The sequence below is a fragment of the Rhinatrema bivittatum genome, chromosome 2 (assembly GCF_901001135.1).
Source record: "Rhinatrema bivittatum chromosome 2, aRhiBiv1.1, whole genome shotgun sequence".
In the NCBI taxonomy this organism is placed as follows: domain Eukaryota; kingdom Metazoa; phylum Chordata; class Amphibia; order Gymnophiona; family Rhinatrematidae; genus Rhinatrema; species Rhinatrema bivittatum.
Window position 1 is genome coordinate 679938125 of NC_042616.1, and position 24966 is coordinate 679963090.

The window sequence follows — 24966 nt, forward strand, 5'->3', positions numbered from 1 at the left end:
GCTATCGCACATGTGCGATAGCTTTAGAAAATGACCCCCATAGTGTGTGGTATTTAAAATAGTAGAGCATTTAAACTTTTATTGCGGTTACATAAGTTTACAGAAAGTTTTATAAGATAATATTGCTTTTGAGAAATAACCAGTCTTTCTGCAAGCTTTAAAAATATTTCTTTAAATAAAGTATTTTGTAAACAAAGTCTGTTATTTACAAATGTAAATTCTTATTGGGCTGTACATCTGGTGAATCTCCCTTTTGTGACGAATAGGAAACCCCAAAGCCTAAGCCACAGCCACTGATCAACACGACAGCGGAAAAGAAGTTCCAGTAGGGATGTGCAGAAGGTACGGATTCGTCCGATTCGGTATTCGAATTCATCGGGGGCCAAATACGTTGCATTCGTTCAATGGCTGCTCCGATCCGTTGATATGTTTCATTTGTTTTCTGGTGCCCATTAAAGTCAATGGGGGAAGTATTGGGGTTTTCTTATCAATTTTGATGAAACGTCTGGGGAGCAATCATCAGAACAAGAAAGAGCTCCAAGGTACTTAGACTGTGGCAAAGTGGCATGAATAGCCTAATGTATTTTAAAGGGGCAAAGGGGTACCAGGAGTGGCAAGAATGCTTTAACAGAGGTGCAAAGCAGCAGCGACAGTGTCAAAAACAAACCACACTTTCAAAAGAGAGCACCAATAACAGATGCATGAACCATCAAAGGCAGCACGACAGGCAAAGCAGCAAGACAAGTGGCATCAACATCCTACAGCACAATGAAGGGGGAACATAGCAAGCAGAAAGACTAGCACCAACACACTGAGGAACCATGATAGTGGCAAGAACACCACAAGGAGTTGAGTGAGTCATCTGGTGTATGGCAGCAAGGCAGAGTGGCAGAGGGTAGATACAGGCTGGCTACACCCGGGGAGAGTTCCCTTTCCTTTGTGCAGGAAAGGGCTCCCTAGAATGGGTTTGCCCCTAGAGTGGGATGTTTCCATTGTCCTCTAGTGAGTTCTCTCTGGTCTTAAAGTCTGGTGGAGTTAGCAGATATACAAACAAGAATTTTCAAGGCCAAGGCAGAGGAGGTTTCCATGTAAACAGCGGTTAACATGGGTCAGAGGGTAGATACAGGCTGGCTACACCTGGGGAGAGTTCCCATTCCTTTGAGCAGGAAAGGGCTCCCCAGAATGGAGCACGAGCCTTCAAAGTGTGGCGACATCGAGCAGGGTCTCACTATGTTTGCCACAGTCTAAGTACCTTGGAGCTCTTTTTTCGTTCTGAACATTGGTCAACAGGTGCTAAGAGATAGGCTGCTACATCCGGGGAGAGTTCCCTCTCCTTTGAGCAGGAAAGGGCTCCCTGGAATGGGTTGGCCCCTGGAGGGTATAATGGTACACATTGTTAGGATTTAAGCAATTGCAAACAGATCATGACTTCATAACAAGACTGAGGAAGTTCTCTTCTCTGACCTGAAACTAAACAAAATTGTTTTAAGGATCCATGCTGTGAAGGATTACTAGCTTGAATTGCCAAAGACTGAGGTTTCCCTTTGCAATGAGGGCTCAGCCATTAGGACTGGACATAAGGTCTGGACGGACAGGCAGGCACAGCATTTGAGGACAGAGGTCAAGCCCATGTAGGGACATAAGGCCTGGATGGACAGGCACAGCATTCGAGGATTTTCTTTGTGCAGGTATGTTTTGGTTTGACCTGTCACTTCTTCCTGAACTGGTTCACTGCCAGAAGAAAATGGCATCTTTTTCATTTCTGAAAGATAATTCAACAGAGGATGCTTTTAGAGCAATAGAGACTGCCATTTGTGAAGCAAGAACTGAGCTGGAGATTATTTTTGAATATCCAGTGGACAGACAGGCACAGCGTTTCAGGTCAGGTACATGTGCTGCAGTGCTTATATTATCTGGAACATAGGAGGCAGTTTAAGCTGCTGCAAAGTTTTCGATTGCTTTTATTCATCTTGCCATTCACAGGGAAAATTTGGAAACCCAAGCAAAGGCAAGTTAACATTCAAAAACACTAGCATTTCCATCAACTCTGGTGCCAGCTTTGAGCGGTGAGGGCTCATGATATCCCCTGCCTTTGAAAAGACATGATCACTGGGTACACTGGTTGGTGGACATGACATATCGCTGAGCCACTTTGGCTAGGTTTGGCCAGACAGTGGACTTGGGTGCCCAATATGCCAATGGATCTGTCTGCATGTTCTCTGTGGGCTCTGAGAGATACCGTGTCATTGACAGCCGTGCTGGTGTCTCCTTTGCTTGGGTGGGCGGAGAGTCACTCATGCCAGCTGCTTTCTCTCTAGCCCATAGCACAAAAGATCTTTATGGGCAACATGCCTTTGGCATTCTGAAGTGGAGGAGGAGGTACTAGCTGTTGCTGACAGAGTGCTGCTCCTGCTTGGGCTAGCACAACTCTCTGAAGTGCCTGCTGTTTCCTCCTTTGCTTCATGCCTAATCTGTCTCTGCCTATGGCGCTCCTGTTCACGGACTTTTGCTAACAGCAGGTCCTTCACCAATAGGAGAATCGTACTGTAGAGCGAGATTCCCTTTCACACGGGGATCAGAGACTGTGGCGAGCATGTATGCGTTCTCTTCTGTTAAAGGCCTTAATCTCTCTTCCACCTGCTGCTACAAAATGTCCAGACAATGCAGCACAACTGGCATTCCCTCTTCCTGTTTAAAAGGCCTCCAAATTTTCATCCAGGAAGTTAACTATAGGGATGATGTCAGCCAAGGTGGCACTTCTAGAACTCAGCTCCTCTGTGTCATCCTTGAAGGGCTGCAGGATGTTTACCAGCTGAATCATGACTGCCCTAGGGGATGCCCTAGAGGATTCTGCACACCTATGTCCATTGAACCAGAAAGTTCATGAAGGGGTGTCTGCAGCTCCACTTTCCTCTGCAGCATCATAAAGGTGGAATTCCTCCAGGTGGCAATGTCTTGAATGAGACGCTTGTGAGGCATCTCCAAATCAGTCTGCTTTTGTGGAAGAACCTGCCCCGCCTTCACACTTCTGTAGAAGTGTGCTGCTATGTTCCTGCACTTGTGAATTAAGTCCTGCAGGTATCCATTCTCTTGGTGCTTGGACTCCAACCCCAGAGCTGACTTCACTACCAGGTGCAGAGTGTGTGCAGAACATCGGATGTTCTTAAAGCACCTCTCTGTTATTGCCTTAACCATGTTTGCACCATTGTCTGTGACAAAGAACCCTGCCTGAGGATTCCTGTCTCACTGGTGTAGTTGTCAGCCCTCCAGCATCTGTCTGATGCATGCTAGAATATTGGCTGCGGTATGGGCCTAGTCCATCAGGTGTGTGTGCAGTAAAGCCCACCTCTACCCTGATACTTCTTCAGTAATAGAGCTGCTGCCTGCCCCTGCCAGGTCCCACCAGTGTGCTGTCAGGGAGAGGTAAGAGTGTGCAGCATTCATGGCGGTCCAGATATTGCAGGTGAAATGCACACTCCCCTCTGCCTTAGCTAGCAGCGCTTGGATGCGACTGTGACACTGCTTGTACAGGCTGGGGATGACCTTTCTGCTAAATGTGGTTCTGGAGGGGACTTTGTAATTTGGAGCTACAACCTTCAGAAAGTGCTTGAAACCCACATTCTCCACTAACTGCAAGGGCTGGTCATCAAGTGCAATCATTTCCCTAATGCTCCTGGTTACAACTTTTGAGGCTGCCTGCCTCCTACCCTGGGATAGCATTACCGCACTCCACTCCCATTTCCTCCATGGTGGGTTGTCGCTTCTGCCACATGTCAGGGGGTTGCTGGCCTGCCACCTGACTGCTAGAAGGGGCTGAGGGTGTGGGGTGACTGCTCCTTTTCAACCACTTTACGCTGCTTGGAAGGGATCCCCTGACTGGTACTGCCACCATCCCCAGATGGCAGTACTCTTGTTGGGTGTTGCCTCTTCATATGATGCGTCATGCCAAAATTGGATAGATGTCCCATTTGCTTGCCTCTGCTAATAGCCCTGCCACAGTAATTACAGTGAGCAAAAACACGGGTCTTCCATCACTTTAAAGTGGCTCCAGATCACAGATGTCTTGTGATCCTCCCTTCCGTATAGCCTTGGGGGTGGATGCTGGCACTAGAGCTGAAGTAGTGGGTGCACCCTGAGAAGCAATGCCAGGGGCCTCAGTCACACTCTGCGCCTGCGCTGACTGCTCTTCCACCTCCTCATGTTTCATCTCTCCCCTGCTGCACTGAAGTGGAGGCTAAGACAGGACTAACCAATCGTCATCTATTACTTCTTCCATTTCTGATGAGAATCCCACACAAGATGATTCTCATCGGAATCAGAAGCAAACAGTGCCTGCGCTATATTGTCAATGCTAAGTCGAGACTGCTGTCCCACTGCTGCTTTTGGGTGTCGCCATTTTGTCTTGCATGACTCAGCCTCCCCTTCCCTCACCTCCAAAACTACAGGGTCAGAAACAGGTGGTGGCGATGCATTATGTTTAGATTTCATTTTTGTCTGGATGGAAATGCCTGCCCCTCCAAAGAGTTTAGATTTCAAAAGGTCCCCTTTTTAACTTTAATGGGGGGACAGGCATTAGTGCCTTTTGAAGTGCCTCCTCTGCCAGTCCCAATCACTCGACCACATCTAGTTTTCCCTGACATTATGGATTTAATGTCACTGCCTAGTGCCTACTGGCTACCCACGGGCACAGTGCCTTGATATGCACTACTGTAATGTGTGTGCACACACTGAGCTTGTAACTACAAGAGGCCCACTGGGGATTTGGCTTCAGAAAGCAGCACTCTCCCAATATACTTGAGCCTGCTAAACTACCCAGTGCCCACTGGCACTGATGCCCAGTGCACAGAGAGACTGAGTGAGTTCAATTAAACAAATGCAGTTAACAAAAATGCTGGAATTGTTGGCACAGCAGGAAAAATCAATGAAGTATTTTTCAATGGAATTTCTAGCAAACTAGCTAGAAATTAAATATCTTTCTCCCACCCACAACACCCAAATGGTGCTTGCAACCTACCCCAGGGGGTGAATTAAATGACAAAATGCCACTGATAGCAGCTTCTCTCCCTGGCACAGAGACAGTCTCAGATCAACTAAAAAAAAAGTGCTTAAAAAAAAAAAAAAAAAAAAAGCCAAAACCAGGGCTAGCTGGCACTGCAGCCAAATAAAGAACAAATATCTTTTTCTATCTAAGTAACTAGCCTAGCTAGCAATTGAATACAGATTTGAGAACTCAGACTAGCTCTGAGTGCAGCCATGTTCTGCAGAGACAGACCACCCCTGGCCTCCCCAGATCACCCCTGTAAAGAAAGTGCATGGCACGCCACGTGCTTAAGTATATATAGTGCTGGGTCATCAGGAAAAGCATTGCCGACCATTGAGTGTGAGCGCAATTGGCTGCATTGCAAAACTTCTTATTGCTGATACATTGCATTCTGGTCTCCTTGCCAACCTGTCTGACCTACTCTGACAGGGCTGTGAGGTCACTGATGACACACAGGAAAAGGCTGGTTTTTGGCTATGGATACACCCAAATGGCATTCTCCAATTTCAAATGGTGGCTAAGAAAAGCATGCGGTGCCAAACGTATGGAATGGATGATATGTTATATTTGTGGGGAATCGCAATACGTTTTGCAACCCCACAAATATAGACATATACGTTGCGGATTGCCAAGCGTTGCAAACGAATGCACACCCCTAAGTTCCAGCCCATGTGGTTTACAGAACAGAATAGCCAATACAATCATATACCGCAGATGTATCAAAAATCATCAAGGCATCTTTTCCTGTTAGCTTTCATCTTAACCTCATTCATTAAAAAGAGGTAGCCAAAGCAGATTCTGTAATATGATTGTGACAAAACCATGAGTACCTTGGATGAAAAACATTAGGTTTAAGAAAATATAGTTCATAAACTGCTTTTTCAGTAAGCTTACTAAGGAATGGAAGATATGATACAGGTAAATGATAACCAATATTAGATGGGACCAAAGAAGGTTTCTTTAATAAAAAAAAAAAAAAAAAAAAAAAAAAGGAGGAGGAATTCTTGTTTGTTTCACAGATATAGGAAATGGGAAAATATTTAAGCACAGTCAAGACACCAACTAAAAACAGAAACGTTTTCAGAAATTTATGAGGATTCTCTCTACAATGGAGAAGCAAAATTGCTACCCAGCATACAGGAGAATATGGAAAGGGCAGACATCAAATTATGGCATGGCCTGAATTAATGAGAGCTGGATGCCAGGTAATACTCCCCTAAACTAGAAAAGCACCAGCGGTATGATCAAATTTTGGCTCAAATTATTAACATCTCTCCATCAAGACGTGCAAAAGTAAGTTGACCAGACAACCAGAATTACTACGACAATGGTAATAAGGAAGGATATTTCTCTTTCCCAAGGGAGACTTAAGCAACATTCCCAAAAATTATTGATTAATAACTTGCCTATCTAAAATCTACAAGCTGTTCACTACAATAGATGTAGCTAGGATATATAATCACATAGATTAACATCATGGCGACTGAACAGAAGGGCAGCAAAAGGGGAGTATATGGAACAGACAAGGATCAAAGCCAGCTGTAAGACAGGATGAAATGTCAGTTTGGCACAGTGTGAAGGAATGGCCAAAGATCCCCTCCTTAAACTATGCAGGACAGATGTCTGATCCACCTTAAATCCCACAGAAGAAAAAGAGTTCTGTGGGCGGGATCCAGCTGGGGATGTTAAGAGTCAGAACATAACATGCCATACTGGGTCAGACCAAGGTTCCCTCAAGCCCAACATCCTGTTTCCAACAGAGGCCAAACCAGGCCACAAGAACCTGGCAATTACCCAACCACCAAGAAGATCCCATGCTACTGATGCAATTAATAGTAGTGGCTATTCCCTAAGTAAACTTGATTAATAGCAGTTAATTGACTTCTCCTCTAGGAACTTATCCAAACCTATTTTGAACCCAGCTACAGAAACTGCACTAACCACATCCTCCAGCAACAAATTCCAGAGCTTTATTGTGCATGGAGTGAAAAAGAATTTTCTCAGATTAGTCTTAAATGTGCAACTTGCTAACTTCATGGAATGTCCTTCTATTATCCGAAAGTGTAAATAACTGCTTCACATCTACTTGTTCAAGACCTCTCATGATCTTAAAGACCTCTATCATATCCCCCCCTCAGCCGCCTCTTCTCCAAGCTGAACAGCCCTAACCTCTTCAGCCTTTCCTCACAGGGGAGCTGTTCCATCACCTTTATCGTTTTGGTTGCCCTCCTCTGTACCTTCTCCATCGCAACTATATCTTTTTTGAGATGCAGCGACCAGCATTGTACACAGTATTCAAGGTGTAATACAGAGGCATTATGACATTCTGTTTTTATTAACCATTCCCTTCCTAATAATTCCTAACATTGTTTGCTTTTTTGACTGCTGCAGCACACTGAACTGACGATTTCAAAGTGTTATCCACTATGATGCCTAGATCTTTTTCCTGGGTGGTAGCTCCTAATACGGAAACTAACATATGTAACTACAGCATGAATTATTTTTCCCTATAAGTATCATCTTGCACTTGTCCACATTAAATTTCATCTGCCATTTGGATCCCTAATCTTCCAGTCTCACAAAGTCCTCCTGCAATTTATCACAATAGGCTTGTGATTTAACTACTCTGAATAATTTTGTATCACCTGCAAATTTGACTACCTCGCTTGTATTCCTTTCCAGATCATTTATAAATATTGAAAAGTACTGGTCCAAGTACAGATCCCTGAGGTACTCCTGTTTACCCTTTTCCACTGAGAAAATTGACCATTTAATCCTACTCTGTTTTCTGTCTTTCAACCAGTCTGTAATCCATGAAAGGACACCACCCCCTATCCCATGATATTTTAGTTTCCTTAGAAGCCTCTCATGAGGGACTTTGTCAAAAGCCTTCTAAAAATCCAAATACACTACAACTACTGGCTCACCTTTATCCATAGCTTTCTACCTAAAATCCTAAATTTGACTTCCAGAACCTCCCTCCCATGTTTTCCTATGTCGTTTGTGCCCAGATGTACCATGACAGCTGGCTCCTCCCTAGCACGGTCTATAATCCTATCTAGGTGACTTGTGAGGTCCACCACCTTCACACCAGGCAGACCTCCCGTCCACCAGCTACCCATATTTCTAATAATCGAATCACCAACTATGATGGCCAACCTAACCCTTCCTTCCTGGGCACTAGCCCTGGGATAGAATTATCCTCCATACGAGAGGACAATACATCATCTGGAGAGCAGGTCCTTGCTACAGGCTCACTTCCTGCTTTTCGGGGTAATGCTCTCCTATTGGGAGACCTTTCTGATCCAAGGCAGCACCAGGGCCACCAAACGGGATTTGAGCCTTGGTTACTATGTCCCTGAAGGTCTCCCTCAGCTCCTCCAGGTTTGCCACTCTAGCCACCAGAGATCGGACTAGTTCTCTGAGCGCCAGGAGCTCTTTGCACTGGGTGCACACATACAATCTCTCACCGGCAGGTAAAAGAGTCATACATGTGACACACAAGGCAAAAGACTGGAAAGCTCCCCCTCATCTTAATTTTGTTGAGTTCCTAGTTAAGTTTAGGTTGCTAAGGGAGTAGGAATTAGAGTATTTTAAATGAATAGGTGAATTCCCTAATTAATCTGTTACTGATTTACAAGGGGATGATTAAACTCTCAATAAGGGCTGGTGCAATAGTATGAATTAGAAAAGAACCTAAGATTTTTATCGAAAGTGTCTCTTGCCTAAAAATCAAGGGTTGAGGTAGGGAAAGAGACACTAGAATTAACTCCCTCTGGCTTGCTTATTATTTCAGAAACACACAAACTCTAAAGAATATATCCCACTATTAAAGCTCTCTCCAAACATTTTAAGTTCAAGAATTTCCAAAACTGTACTTACCAATCCTTGTCAACCAAAATTAATTTGATCTTCACTCAAATGACTGCGAGGCTTCTAGTCCTTTTCTACTCCAAAGGGTATGGGGCCTCTGGAAGCTGGGGCTGTGGAGTTTGAAACCTGGATCGCTTGCTGTGACCTCTGGAGTCCTCTCCCGGGGGATGCTGGTAATAGTATGCAGATGAGCCTTCCGGTCTTCTCCATTCATAAATATCAGGGGTTGTATCACCTTTTCCCCCATAGGTTCCATAACAGTCTGTCTGAGCAGAGCCCTATGAAGGGAACCCAGGATCATCATAACCTAAATTTCATAAATATCTCAAGTGTTAAAATTTACTTTTGTGGCTTAATCTGGATACAAAGTGTATTTTTCAAAGAAAGTCATGTTTGTATACTGTTCAGCATTTCAAAAGTACACAGAGCTAAATACTAATAGTTAAGTTGTATCAGTTAAATTATTATTCCAGAAATTTTTAAAGCATCTTAACTACTTGCAGTTGCCATGTTTGTATGATCACCACACATTTATCATATGCATTAGATTCCATTATGGGATGTTACACTTATAAAAACTACAGAAAAAGCAAAAGTAAAAATTGTACCCATAGCTACACAGAAAGCTTACACCATACACAAAACTGATAAATAATGGATGAAAAGGGGGCGTGAGAGGCGATAGAGACTGAAAAGGAAAGAATTTCCATCCTATAGTGAATTTCTTGCAACAATTTTACCTCTTTGGAGTCTGAATCGCTGGTTGGTGCTTCACTTCCTGGTTCCCGCGCTCTGATGACATTAAGGGGAGGGGCTGGTGATGTATTAAATCAATTAAATTGGTGATGTATTATTAAAATGGTGATGTATTAAATCAATCCCAACAATTAGATAATCTCACAACTTAGAAGAAACTATGGAAGACCAAGTTGTGTCAAGAGGTACTTTGTGTGAGGTTTCAAAAAAAAAATGGAGGATAGGGATAACATCTTAAAATTATTTTTAAGGAACTGAGAATAGTTATATCTTACTGAAAAGAACTGGATGTACCCAGTCATTACCAAAAACACCCAAATAAGGAGATGACACTTTATTCAGATGGGCCCAGAAGTAAAACAACTAGGGGCCCAGATGACGGTTTATTTTCCATCTAAATGTATTATAAAACATCTAAGTGAACGATATATATTTTTAGAACCATCTGAGCTTAGAAAATTCTTAGACTCTAGATTGTTAAAAATAATATGATATATTATATCCAGGTTGATCATAGGCATATAGGAAATGACATTTAAATCCACCTATTTCATTGTAATTTTTTCTTTAATTGCTCCTGGTTTGATTGTATCTAGGATTTTCAGATTCCTTAAAAAAGGCAAATGTATAGATTCATGTTATACTGAAGGCTGGAACTCCTATTATTCATTATGAATGCCTTAATATTGACATGTATAATTACTGTCATAAGATTTTGTAAAATCGCATAAATAAAAAAATTTAAAAAAAAAAAGGATGAAAAAGAGAAATAGGTATACCACAGTATTTTTTTCCATAGAGGGATGTTTTCAGCAACCCACATAAGGCTAAAGTCCACTTTGAAAATTCATGGGTATACACATTACCAGTGTCACCATATATGCACAAAGCTACATTTGCTTTCAAAATACATATAAATGCTTTCCCTACCCCAACTCTGCTCTCCCAGAATGCCTACCACAAGAGTGGGAAAAGTATGGTTAAAATCATGTTTCAAGCATAATTTTCCTAGCACAGCTCCTCCCCCCACAGTTGATTTCAGAAGCAGATTTACACACAAATCCATGTTTATCCATCCTTTTGACAATTATCTTCCTAAAATTTGATATTACATAAATACAGTAATCTACCCTTAAAAATGATTAAGTCACAAAAAACATTTTGTCAATAATCTCATCTGAATGCACTTCACAATTGTCCAAGAATAACAAAATGATTCCTCATAAAATGAACATATAAGAAGAAAAAAAGGAATTCAAACTTCATCTGAAAATGGTCACTATTTCAGCAAGTCAAACTGCCTGCCCCAGATATTCAGAACACCCAATTAATCATCCATCTTGTTCCCAGGACATCTAAAATGCAGTATGATTGGTTGTTACAAAAAAAAAAAAAAGTTAAAAAAAAAACCTACCCTTGCATCCAGACCTATCATACTGCAGCTTGGATCAAGACTGCAGAAACAGCTGCTTAAAATCAGCTACCTAAGCAGCGTGTGCTTTAGACCGCTGCAGATGCTGAGATTGGTGACACCAGAATGATGCTGGAGTTTTACCATTTAGAAAGGTACACAATGATATTTTAAACTATTTAAGACTTTTCTGTGGAGGCTTTTTGAGAGGGCTAAATCTCAACTTACTTTCAATCTTTTTGTCTTGCCCTTGTTTAATGATTCAGTTTTGGTTTTACTACATTCTTTATACAGAAGGTTATTTTTGGTACACAAAATGTACAAGGAAGGATTTCCTGTTTAGACATTGCATAAGTATTACAAACTGTACTGAGTTGTTTTGAGGAATGTATCTAATTTGCATATCCTTGGGTTTAACACATTAAGTATTTTTCACTCTTCGAAGACAGACTTTGAAAGTCGTGGGAACAAAAACTGATGACTAATTGGGTGTTCTGAAGATCTGTACCCCTGAGGCAGGCACTTTGACTTGCCAAAACAGTGGTTAGTGTCTGCTGAAATTTGATTGCCTCTTTAATTTGCATTATGAAGATTCATTTTAGTTATACTAAAGCAGTTGTGGATGAGATTAGTGACATACTGATTAGAGATTTTAAATGTTTAAGGTATAGAATTACTATGTTCAGATAATGCCAAATCATTTTAGTGGCACTGAAAGATTATTGTATGATATCTTATAACCTTTTCATCCATTATCTACATAATTTATGTGCATGGTGATTTATTAATTTTGTTTACAGCAATATAATTACCATGGCCAAATGAGATCCAGTGAATGAGAGTTAATTTGTAACCTTGTACATAATGTATAAAACATGAGGGGTACAGCTCGTTCCTAATTTCCAGTTTGGCAACTTAATAGGGATTGGAGTTCTGATCCTTTCTGCTACATTTCTGAAAAGTTACTTCGCTTCACAAAATGGGGTAGATTTTAAAAGGGATACGCGTGTAACCCCTGAAAACCCACCCCTGCCTCCCTCTGCGCGTGTCGAGGCTATCTTGCATAGGCTCGGCGGCGCACGTAAGTCCCGGGGCTTGAAAAAATGGGCATTCCGGGGCATGGAGAGCTGGCGCGCGCAAGTTATGCCTGCCCAGAGGCAGGCATAACTTCTTCTACAAAGGTCGGGGGCAGAAGGAAAGTTCCCTCCGAGGCTGCTCCGATTTCAGAGCGGCCTCGGGAGGGAACGGAGGAAGGCTGCTCGGCTCGACGTGCACAAGTTGCACAATTGTGTACTCACGCACCGACCCTGGATTTTATAACATGCGGGAGGCTGCGCGTGCATGTTATAAAATAGAGCGTAGATTTGTTCGTGCCGGGTTGCGCAAACAATCTATGCCCGAGGCGCATGTTATAAAATCTGGCCCAATGAGTGCAAAAATAAAGGACACTGAAGGGCAGCTGGATCTCTATCTAGAATAGAGATCCAGTGGAAATAAGGTGGGTCAGCTTTTAGATTATTGCAGATTCTCCCGGACAGTTTTCATTTGCTAGGTTTCAGATTCAATGAGTTTTTACTTTGATAAATGTATGCCAATGGGATGTTCAATAGCATGTGCCTACTTTTAAGGCTTTTAGTATGTTTATTCATTGAGTGGTGGAACAACTTTCAGAGTCTACGATAATTTAGATTTTTTTTGTTTGTGGGTAAGGTTGATTCGGATGACTACCACTCTTCTGCAATGTTTTCATGAAGTCTCTAAATTCAATATCCCTTTGGCACATGGTAAAATCCATGTACACAATTAGTATTTTAAGAATAGAGTTAGATTCTATTGCTATAATTTCTCACCTGCCAGAGGATAAGATTGAATGTATGCGGGCTTTAGTTGGAGCAGCTTTGAGTCTGCTGAAGTTGTCATTACAACATTGCAATCTTTAGTGGGCAGTCTAAACTTTGCTAGCAGAGTAATTCCAACGAATAGGGTATTTTTATGTAGGCTTTCATTTACAATGTCTGGTGTCACTAAGTTATCACATTCGTATTACCTCAAGGATGCGGGAAGACTTGCACATTTGGGATAAGTTTTTATCAGTTTAATGGTGCTCCATTATGGTAGTCTGCGCTATCTAATCAGGATTTAGAACTATATTCTGATGCAGCAGGAACCCTTGGTTTTGGTGCTTATTTTCAAGGCTCCTGGTGCACAGCCATTTGGCCTGATGATTGGGTATCATCCAGTATTATAAACATTACTTTCCTGGAACTATTCCCAAATGTGGTCACAGTCTTCCTTTGGGGCACCCATCTGTGGGATAAGAGTCATTTTTTGGTGTGACAATTTAGGTGTAGTTGAAGTTAACAAAAGATTGGCAAAATGCAAGATATCAGATTTGCTGTGAAAGCTTATTCTTTGCTGTATGTCATTAAACGTGACTCTTTGGGCTCATCATGTTCCAGGTGTTAATAGTTTGGCTGATTCTCTCTTGTTCCAAGTGGGTCCTGTTTTGGAAGCTTGTTCAAGAAGTGGATCCAGTCAGAGCTTCGGTACCTCTGAAAATTTGGTTCCCGGAAGCCTGGAAGCTGCTGCGAGCATCACTAGCCCCAGCCAGGTTATGTGAATGGTGCCAAGAAGGTGGTGTCTTTTGACCCTAGCGTCCTCGAAAGGAAGGTTGTACCAAGGCTGCGACACGTAAACAGTTGTTAGATTTTTCCTTTATGTGAGCTCATGGATGGGGTTTTCCATTGGGCTGTTTTTTGATTTGACATTTGCTAGTTGGATGGTCCAGAGATATGGAACACTGTTGATAAGCGTTTACCCATTACACAGGATATTCTTCTGAAGTTATGGGATATACTGGCAAGCATTTGCACATCACATTATGAATGTTGTCTTTCGTGTGACCTTTGTATTAGTCTTTTTCAGAGCATTTAGAGTTAGTGAGCTTGTAGCTAGTGTTCAATGGGGTGGATTCCACTGGCTTGTTGGCCAATCATGTGACCTTGACTAAGCAGTCTATCACACTGTTTATACCTAGATCAAAAAACGATCAAGGGAGGCAGGCTTAGTGATTTTGCAGATGGTGTCTGGTTTGCACATGTGTTCAATAGTTAATTCCTTAAGGTTTTTAACAGATTCATGACCCGAGCAATGCTCAGTTTCTGGTTCATGCAGACCGTTGTCCGCTGACTAAACATCAATTCGAAATGGTTTTGTGGTCTTCTTTAGCAGCTTTGGGCCTAGACGTTGAAAAGGTTTGGGTCACATTTGTTTCGGATCGGTGCTGCAACCTCTGCAGGCCTATCTGGAGGGGTAATTCAGAGGACTGGCTGGTGAAGGTCTGATGCATTCAAGGGTTATGTCCATCAAGGACCTCTAATTTATATGCTGTATCTAATTGGTTTTTTCTAGATTCTGCATGATTGTTGGAAATTCCTATTGTCTGGGCATACAGACAAATGTAGACAACTTTAGGGGTCTCAATTTAACTTGACTCAATGAGGTGTGCACATTTGTTAACTGGGTCGCAGGGGAATGCTTTGGGATGAATTGATCTCATTGGAGCAGTTTGGTCAACCACAAGTGTTGATTATTCACTTAGGGGGTAATGATTGGGGTAAAATGTCAGGCTGCAAATTCATCACCATGTTCAAAGATTTAATGTTTCTCTCTATACTGTTACCTGCTGCTGTAATATAATGGTCTGACATTATTGCAAGGCCTGCTGAGATTAACTAACTTAATATGGCATAGGAGGCGAGCAAAAGCCAATTAGCAGATTAGCTCTTGGCTTAATCTTCTGAGAGGTCATCACATTAGTCATGAATAGTCTGGGGATTTAGAGCAAGGTTTCTTCTGAGGAGACAGGGTCCACTTATTGTTTATTGGCTTAGACCTATAACTTAATTCATTTCAGGAGGCCTTGGAAAAGTTTTGCTAAGAATCTCAGCTGCATCTTTAGGGGGAAACAGATTATTTCATATCTGTGCCTGTGGCAGGTGACCCAAGCAGATTGGAGTTCAACGTCTACCCAATTTGCTGCTGAATTGACTGATCATGGACTCTACTTTTGAGGACCACTGGGTACAACTGTCTACATTGGACTCCTTGCTTGGTGGTGGCGGGAGTCTATTGGCTTGGCTCTTTGCTGTGAGGAGCATAAGACATACAGGAACTTGCTGGCCAGGTGGCTGGTGATCATCTTGCTGGGTGGACGGGGATGGTTACTGGGAGTTCAAGTTTATGTATTTGGGGGACTCTGGCACCTGTTTGTATTATATAATGAAGCTGCAGCCTTGTTTGATTCCAATTTGATGTCTGTGTTTTATTGGAGCTTTCTAAAAAGGGCGGATGTGGAAGTAGTGTATGTCCTGGCTACCCATATTATGCAAGGTTTAGTTTACTAGTAGTACCTGCTATTCCTATTTCAGTTTTTACTGGTTTATATATGTGATTATTAAATGTGTTAGAGGAAATAGATTTCTTTTTTAGTACAGGTCTTTAGATTGCTTTGTATTATGTAAATTTAAGATGTATTAGATTTTGTATTATAATGGGACCTATTTTCCTTTATTGTGATTTGTAATGTATTTTAAATATTTTTACCATTTTCACATTGATTTAATTTTTCATCTTTGTGAACTAGAGGGAATGGGGAAAACACTAATGTATTTCAGGTATACTGTTAAAACTTACATTTAGCCAGCACACGTTATTTCATAATTAAAATGTTGTCAGGAGGCAAATATTAAATTTCAGTACCTGGGAATTGTTTCATTTTTAATGCTATTGTACTACCATTATCAAGTTATGCAATATAAAATGCATGTGCTATTTTGAAATAAACTTTGCATGAGACACCACCTAGCATCTCTTTCTACAGGTTGAAACAAGTGTGCTTACCTATAGAGATGTTGGTAGGTGGCTGTAAATATGCATGAGCAGAGGAAGTGTACTAGTAACAACGTTTCCAAAACAAAGATTTCTTCTCAATTAGCATTTTCAAACTGGCTTTGAGAAGAAACAATGCTCAAATCACACACTCATTTTGCTAAGGTGCTTACATAATCTCATTCTATTACTTGCTAATGTCATATACTGCACTAACTACTTTCCCAAAGCCCTATAACTGATGAGGACATCTGATTTCAAGAAAGCATGAGACCAGCACAGGGGGATCTCTGAGGGAGAGGTAGGGATTGTAGAGTTATATGGATAAGCAGTCAAAATGGGCCATAGTTGTTCCATGAAGCCACTACCCTCTGCGTAAACAAATGCTTCCTTAAGATTACTTCAGTCTAACCCCCTTTTACCCTCATCCATTGACCCCTCCTTCCAGAGTCCCCTTTCCCCTGAAAGAAAGGAACTTTATGTAAGTTGATACTACTTAGGTATTTAAATGTCTGTCGTATTTCCTTTACATGTTGAGATCTTTATGCCAGTCCTTAAATGCTTTATAAATAGTACACTGACCATTTTAAGTAGCCACTCTCTGGACTGACTCCCACTGGTTTATATCCTTTTGAAGGTGCAGGCGAACTATTACACAATTTCAGATTGGGTCTCACCAGGGACAATGTCACCTTTTTCTACCGACCAGAAACTCTTTATGTATTCCAAAAACAAAAATTAAGTACATTTTATAGAATATTGCCCAACTTGAAGACCACCACATGAGATAACCTTAATTTATATAGGCACATTTCTTTACTGAATGTTGATAAAGATCATGGCTAAAGTTTATAGTTATCCACACACAAGAAAGAGAGCAGAATAATCAGACAGTCCAGCCTTCGTAATGTTGATAAATAAAATTCCTTATTTTATTTTTTCATTTCTTCAATGTGGCTACTCCAAAAGCTCAAGCGTTATACAATAGTTTTCAACCAGGTCCCCCGACACGGACCATGTTTCACTTAGAGCTGCGTCGGGAGTGACTGAACACAGTGTATGATTTCAACCACTACAAACAAATAAAAGGTTATATATTTGTAACAACTAAGGACTGTAAACATAGGGCAAAGTAACATGCTAATGCCAGGACACATACCTTAAGTCAAGTCCAACTTGGAATCAGAGGAGAGCGGGCAATGCTAACAGATACACTCATTTAAAGGGATGTATTATGGCGCGAAACAAGGGGGCCAAAGAGCCCAAACACAGATGACAACCACTAATCAAAATTGCATGCATAAGGCAGACAGAATACAGTCAGATAAAAACGGAGCCATTCTATTTCATTGTTAAGCCCCATTGGGGCCAAACAATTCAATCGAAAAATCCACTTTTGTTCCCTACATGTTAAAATTTCTGCAAAGTTGCCACCTCGTGATGGCGGGGGAATGATATCAATAATGAAAAACTTAAGGTCCAATTCAGAATGCATATGTAAGGACCAATGGGGTACCAAAGGGGCCGTTTCACGGTTAGTGCGAATATTAGACCGATTTTCTATTATCCTGGTTTGGATTGACCTTATAGTTTTGACCACATACAGCTTGGGACAAGGGCACATAACATAGATGACCCCCCAAGCGAGGAGCATGTAGTAGAGAATTTCAAATTGTATATATGTTGAGTAACAGGATGTTGAAAAGTAGTGCCAGAAAGTGCATGTGGACACACTGAGCAATGTCCACAGGGTGTGAAGCCAGAATGTAAAGAATTAGAAATAGTATTAGACTGAATGTACCAAAATATCCCTCAGGTTTCGTCTGCGTCAAAGAAAATCTTAAAGGAAAATTTAAGCACTCGTGTAATGATAAAATATTCCAGTGATGTCTAATGATAGTTGTGAGGTCACTAGTATGAGTGGAACAAGGCAAAATGCAATTTATATACCAATCTGAAGATCAGGATTGAGGCAAAAATAAAAGGTCACGATTAACAAAAAGTGTGCCTTTGAAAGCCTTTTGAAAACTCTGAGGGTACCCCCTCTCTTGAAACAGTGAGATCATCTGCTTAGCTTGTTCAACAAACTCAGTTCTTGATGAACAAAGATGGAGAAGCCGTAATAGTTGTCCCACTGGTATATTCCTTCTTAAATGAGATGGGTGATGACTATCAAATTTCAACAGGGTATTATGATCTGTAGGTTTACTAAAAATCAAAGTTGAAAAATTACCTGATGAAACTGAAATAGTGATATCCAAAAATGCTGTACTGTGGGGGCTGATACTAAAGTTGAATTGCAGATGTTTATTACACGAGTTTAACCAATCCAAAAGCATGTAAAATTGAACATCAGTACCTGTCAAAATCAATAGAACGTCATCGATGTAACGTTTCCAAAAATAAATAAAGAGTCTGTGATGAAGAATAAATAAGTAGTTCCTTAAATTTGTTGACAAAGGCATGCCAAGCTGGGGGCCATAGTGGCCCCCATAGCTGTGCCTTTAACCTGTTGGAAAAAGGAAGAATCAAATTGAAAATAATTCTTTGTCAAAGCTATTTGTGTTAATGTCAACAAAAAGCAGTCGAGAAATGGGCAGGAGCAACACAAAGATTCAAGGTTTCCTCAATCACAGTCAAGGCTTCATCCTGAGGGATATTCGAATAGAGTGAGATTATATCTAAAGTGACCAGGAAACAACCAACAGGAAATGTAGGAAAATCTTGAAGAAGAGTAATTAAATGATTAGAATCCTTAATATAAGATCTACTGAGGGGCACAAAGGGTTGTATGAATAGGTCCACAAACAGAGTGGTTCTAGGACTGAGCCTATTCCAGAAACTATTGAACGGCCTGGGGGATTCTGCAAGGATTTATGTATTTTGGGAAGAACATAAAAAGAAGGAATACAAGGAAACTCAAGTTTGTAGAAAATCAGCTTCGTGGGGGGTGATCTGATGGAACTCAAGGGCTTGTTGGAAAATATCCCTAATAAATGCCTGTAATTCAGCAGTAGGATCTGTAGATAAATAAAATTCTATATCCCTTTGGTACCCCATTGGTCCTTACATATGCATTCTGAATCAGACCTTAAGTTTTTCATTATTGATATCATTCCCCTGCCATCACGAGGTGGTAACTTTGCAGAAATTTTAACACAAAAACAAGGGAACAAAAGTGGATTTTTTGATTGAATTGTTTGGCCCCGATGGGGCTTAACAATGAAATAGAATGGTTCCGTTTTATCTGACTGTATTCTGACTGCCTTATGCATGCTATTTTGATTGGTTGATGTCATCCGTGTTTGGGCTCTCTGATTGGCCCCTTGTTTCGCGCCATAATACATCCCTTTAAATGAGCGTATCTGTTAGCATTGCCCGCTCTCCTCTGATTCCAAGTTGGACTTGACTTAAGGTATGTGTCCCGGCATTAGCATGTTACTTTGCCCTATGTTTACAGTCCTTAGTTGTTACTAATATACAACCTTTTATTTGTTTGTAGTGGTTGAAATCATACACTGTTCAGTCCCTCCCGAGGCAGCTCTAAGCGAAACACAGTCCGTGTCGGGGGACCTGGTTGAAAACTATTGTATAATGCTTGAGCTTTTGGAGTAGCCGCTTTGAAGAAATGAAAAAATAAAATAAGGAATTTTATTTATCAACATTACAAAGTCTGGACTGTCTGATTATTCTGCTCTTTGTGTGTGGATAAAAATTGGAGAGCAGCAAGCCTCCTATTTCTGTGTTAAAGTTTATAGTTAGGCAATTGAACAAAATCCACCTAAAATCTATCCATAATTCTGCAATCAAATACTACCAATGAGTTGAACAATTATATTTGGCTACACAGAATCACAATATCTGTCTGAGTAAAGCCCTATATGTAATCATAGGTCCATAATAATTACCATAACAATTTATTACTATTTTTAATGTTCAAGAATTGCATTTAAAACAGTACTTATCTACAGCTAAGTAATTACAAGAAAAAATAGCTTGCTAATGTTAGTCCCATCAATATCCAACAATCCTCGACATGGGACTGTTGAGAAAAATCCTTCCTCAGGGGGACTGGGCAATTGCTTCACTCCTACATCTCTGGTAGCACCATAAACGAAAAAGCATGGAATCAGGTACTGATACACTATTCAAATTTCAAAAGAATCTGTAATAAGAAACAAAAGACAAAATTGCAAATAAGATCACTGTATCTTCCTAATGCCTTGAATCCTGAGCCAGAAATGCCCTAACCAGAGTCACAATTCTTTTAAATCTCCATCAACCAATCTAATATCAGAGCTTGATTGAGTCCTAAAGGACAAACTATATCTAACATGAACAAAAAAAAAAATTTGGATTAAGTGAGCTTGGCAATATAATCACCACTTCTCCAATGAGGGATATGTTCCAACCCTTGCCACCATAATCCTGTGAAATTGTAATTCAATTTCAAGCTGTGCTGGACAATTACAGCCCACAACATTTTGGTGTTCAAGATGTTCCAAAGTGTGTTTTGTCTGCTCAGTGCATGCAAAATAAGTTTTCTGAACAAACTAATATAGATAAAAGGAGAATTATAAGTTATGAAAGCATAAAATTGTAGATCTTTCTAATAAAAAAAAAAAAAAGACACAAACATTGCTTGGAATTGATAAGTATCATTTTAAATGCAATTTCTGAAAATTAAAAAAACAAAACAAAACCCAAGATTTGTTACATAGGACATACTGACCTAGGATTAAATATAGGGCTTTACTCAGACATTGTGGCTCTATGTAGCCCAGTATAATGGTCTTTCAACTCCTTCATTGTTTATGATTGCAGAATTATGGTAAAGTTTTAGGTGGATTTTGTTTTGTTTGGTAGCTTTTGGAATCCTGTTTTGTACTCTTGTATTGGTAAAGTTTATAGTTAACAGCTAAAAATAAAGCAAGAAAAACAGCCCCACTATAAAATATACAAAGCAATACAAAATAAAAAAATGTAATAGGATACTTTGTAGTCCCAGTTACTTGTATCAGCCAAAATTAGTGCTGTACATTCGATCCACAAGAACCAATAGTCCAAACTTAAAACAGTACATTTATAGAATCCTTTACCATAGAAAGGAAGAGTTGAAAGGAAATCTTTTTTTTTTTAATTTTTTCTTTGCAGGTAAAAAGCCTTGCATGACAACTCTCAAAGGTGAATTTATCAATATTTGTCAATGTAAAAATGTTGCTTATCCAGTCACCCAAGAAAGCATACCCAAAATGTAGCTGAAGTTTTTTGGATGCAGAATAGAATCACAGACACATTAATGCCAGACTCTGAAGGTGTTTCCACACCAGGAATGTACTAGATATCACTCACACAAAAAACATTCCCTAAGCAATAGCATAACATGCTAACACTATGACCCAAAACAATGTACAAAACAAAAATTTTTTTTTAAAGAAGTAGAAGTAGATGGCTACTTCATATATGGCCATCTGTACCAACCCTGGTTACGGTGCCTTTTTTCTAATCAAAGCCACCTTCCCACCCTATTTTATCTTTTGCACATACATTTTTTGTTAATTTTTTGGAAACGTTTTTAGTGAAGAAACAACCACACATGGTCATCTTGTCATTGATTTTTTTTTCTAAAATATATTGAAAACACCAAACAATTCTAGTCTATGCACTTATCTTTATAATATGGAGCAGAGGTAATCAATATCCCAATGCGGCCCTGTTTCCAACAGAATCTTCAAGGAAGATTCATTAGTCTTATGCTAATGCTTAGGCAGTTAAATAATCAGAGACACTGGCTCAGAGGCAAAAAACTATAAACTACTATATCTGGCTTAGTAGGGAATGTTTTATGTGACACTAGGTGTATCAGCATGAAAGATGCTACAGCAGAGATCTCAAAGGAGTATAGACAAGTTAAAGTGGACCAGGATAACAGACTGATTAAACAGCACAAATTCTGGCTGACAACACAAGCTATTGTTTGTAGCTGAGATTTAACATTTGTAGTTCTTGCATTTAATACCTAGGAAACATCTACTCTACAAAGGCCTTCAAAAATATGAGAAGGCAGACAAATTCAGGGGGGAAAAAAAAAAAAAAAAAAAGTGAAAAAAAATCTGACATAGCTGCATCCATTGCCACTGACACTGCCATTGGCATGCCCTATCAAAAGGGGACAATAAAAGGTGCACATCCACTCATCAAAATAGCTTAAGACGACATGAATACAAACAGAAGACATTGTATTAAAAATTTGTGCAAATATGCCAGTCTAGTGGCTCATGCAGATTCGGTTCGCTTCTGGAGTCAGCTGTGGATGCTGCACAGGCAGCATTCACAGCTTCTGGGGGAAGGGAGACAAAGTAATTGCTTAAGGATCAAAGAAAAAGTTGTTAAAGCTACAAATACATTCAAAATTAATAACTCACTCATTATATACACACAATGTATTTATGACTACAAATCAACAGTCAACCACAATGAGAAATACTTCAAAGTGCCATATAGCCATAGAAGCATGTAATATCAGAAATGTATAATCATGGACTAATAATGAACACAGTCTGTTTCTTTAGAATACATAAAATGTGCCTTAAGGACAGTGAAATAAACCAAGAAGCATATGAATAGCTGGGAGTTTAATGTGCTGGTTCTCACAACATATCTACAGTGGTGAAAAAGGTAATAGAATTTAGCAGAGACCCGTGACATTGAGTGGGCTACATATAGTTGATACAGTATCTGGATTTTTAAGAGGCATTTAACAAAGTCTCTATTGAAAGACTTCAAGAAATTAAAAATGTCATGGGACAGGCAATGTCCTCTTGTGGATGGGTAACTGATTAAAAGATTATAAACAGGAGTAGGACTATATGGTCAGTTTTCCATATGGAAATGAATGTAATGGAATGCCCCCTGGGATCTCTATTAGAACCAGTATTATTTAACATTTAATGATCTAGAAAAGGGAGCAATGAGGGAGATGATCAAATTTGCAACACCGATTAGTCAAATTAGTTAGAGCATACACTGATTGTGAGGAATTACAGGAGGACCTTGTGAGACTGGGTAGTTAGGCATCTAAATGGCAGAAAATTTAATGTAGACAAGTGTAAAGCAATGCACATAGGGAAATTAATCCCAACTATATGAACATAGGGGTAATTTTCAGAAGGATTTACATGCTTAAAACTGGGTTTTACATGTGTAAATGCATTTGAACAGTGTAAGTGGGCTTTTGAAAATTGCTACAATATGTTTTTGAATTGTCAATAAGTTTTACCCATGTTAAATGCACTTAAAGGGGTAAATGAGTTTTGAAAATGCTACAATTGTATGTTACATTTACATGCGTAACTCCTTTGAAAATTACCTCTAATGCAGAGTTCCATGCTAGGCGTTTATCACTAAGCAAGTGGAACTTGGAGTCACTATAGACAAAACATTGAAAACCAAAGATCAGTGTGTAGGAGCCACTAAAAAGAAAATTGAAAACTAGGAATTTGGAAAGGAATAGAAAAAACTATAATATAATAAAAAAAAGCCTCTATATTAAGAATGTTCCCTTCTCCATATTTTTTCTTGTTCCGCTATATCATTTGAGATGTATGCAGCTCCCCATTACCGCAATACTCTACTACCAGTACAACTACTACTTTCCGAAGTACTAGCAGACATACACAGCACACATTTACTCTAGGTGTAATCTCATCATAGTAGCAGAGGTCCATATTCAGTGAACTAGGGAGCAGAAAACTTATCCAAGTAAGGTTACCCAGATAACTAATGAGAAATTACTATTTACCTGATAATTTTCTTTTCTTTAGAATAGACAGATGAATCCAGAACCAGTGATCATGCACCACTACCAGCAGATGGAGACTGAGCAAAGTTGACATCACGGTATATATGCTCCTGTAGTGACATCAGCCTGCCAGTATCTATAAAAGCCAATTGTGGACAGACTAACAAAAACTTGATTAACAGACAACCATTCTAGCACTCAGTCAACAGGAAACACTGAGCTCAGACAAAATCTATTAATACTAGTTTAGGGACTGGATTAACACAAGTAACCCCTAGAACATGTAGCTATACAGAACCACCATAGCACAATCATTTGGCAGCCAAGGGTAGGAAGCTGGATTTATCTGTCTATTCTAAAGAAAAGGAAATTATCAGGTAAGTAGTAATTTCTCATTTCTTAGCAGCTAGATAGATACATCCAGAACCAGCGAGATGTACCCAAGCTACTCCTGAGAAGGGTAGGAGGCCATCCGCAGTCCAATCAAAAACCACACATGCAAAGGCTGTGTCCTCCTGGGCCTTCACATCCAGAAGATAATAGCTGGAAATGGTATGTAAGGAGGACCATGTCACAACTTCTGCCCATGAAACTGGCTGAGCCCTAGTGGAATAAGCCCTAACCTGAGTAGGCAATGGTGGCTCAGCATCCACCTGTTAAGAGAAAGAGGCAACTATCTTCTGTTCCCTGGGGTGGGTCGGCACACCTTCATTTGGAGGCTCAGAATGTTCTGCTACCCAAGCCTGCTCCCCACCTGGACAGCCTGGGACAAAAAGGACAGAACTACCAGAAAGGCCGAATCCTCTGAAAGGTTGTTGTTCTGTAGATCGAAAAACACTTTGATCCCCTAGCACAACCTCTCATTCTGAAGGAGCACTGTGTCTGCTTCTTATCCTCTTGCAATCGAGGCACTAAAGACTCGCCCAAATTATTGGCCATTTTTTCCAACTCAATCCCAAACAAGAGCGAGCCTTCAAAGGGCAACTTCGTAAGGTTAGCTTTGGAGGTCACATCAGCCGATCAATTTCTCAGCCATAACTAATGCCTGGCCGCTATTACTGAAGCCACTCCTCTGGCTGAGGTGTGGACCAAATTTCAGCCTGCATCGGCCAAAAATGCAGCTGCTGGCTCCATAACTGCCCTGGAATTCACTCCAAATTCAAATTCATCGACCTCCTGAGAGCAAAGTAAACA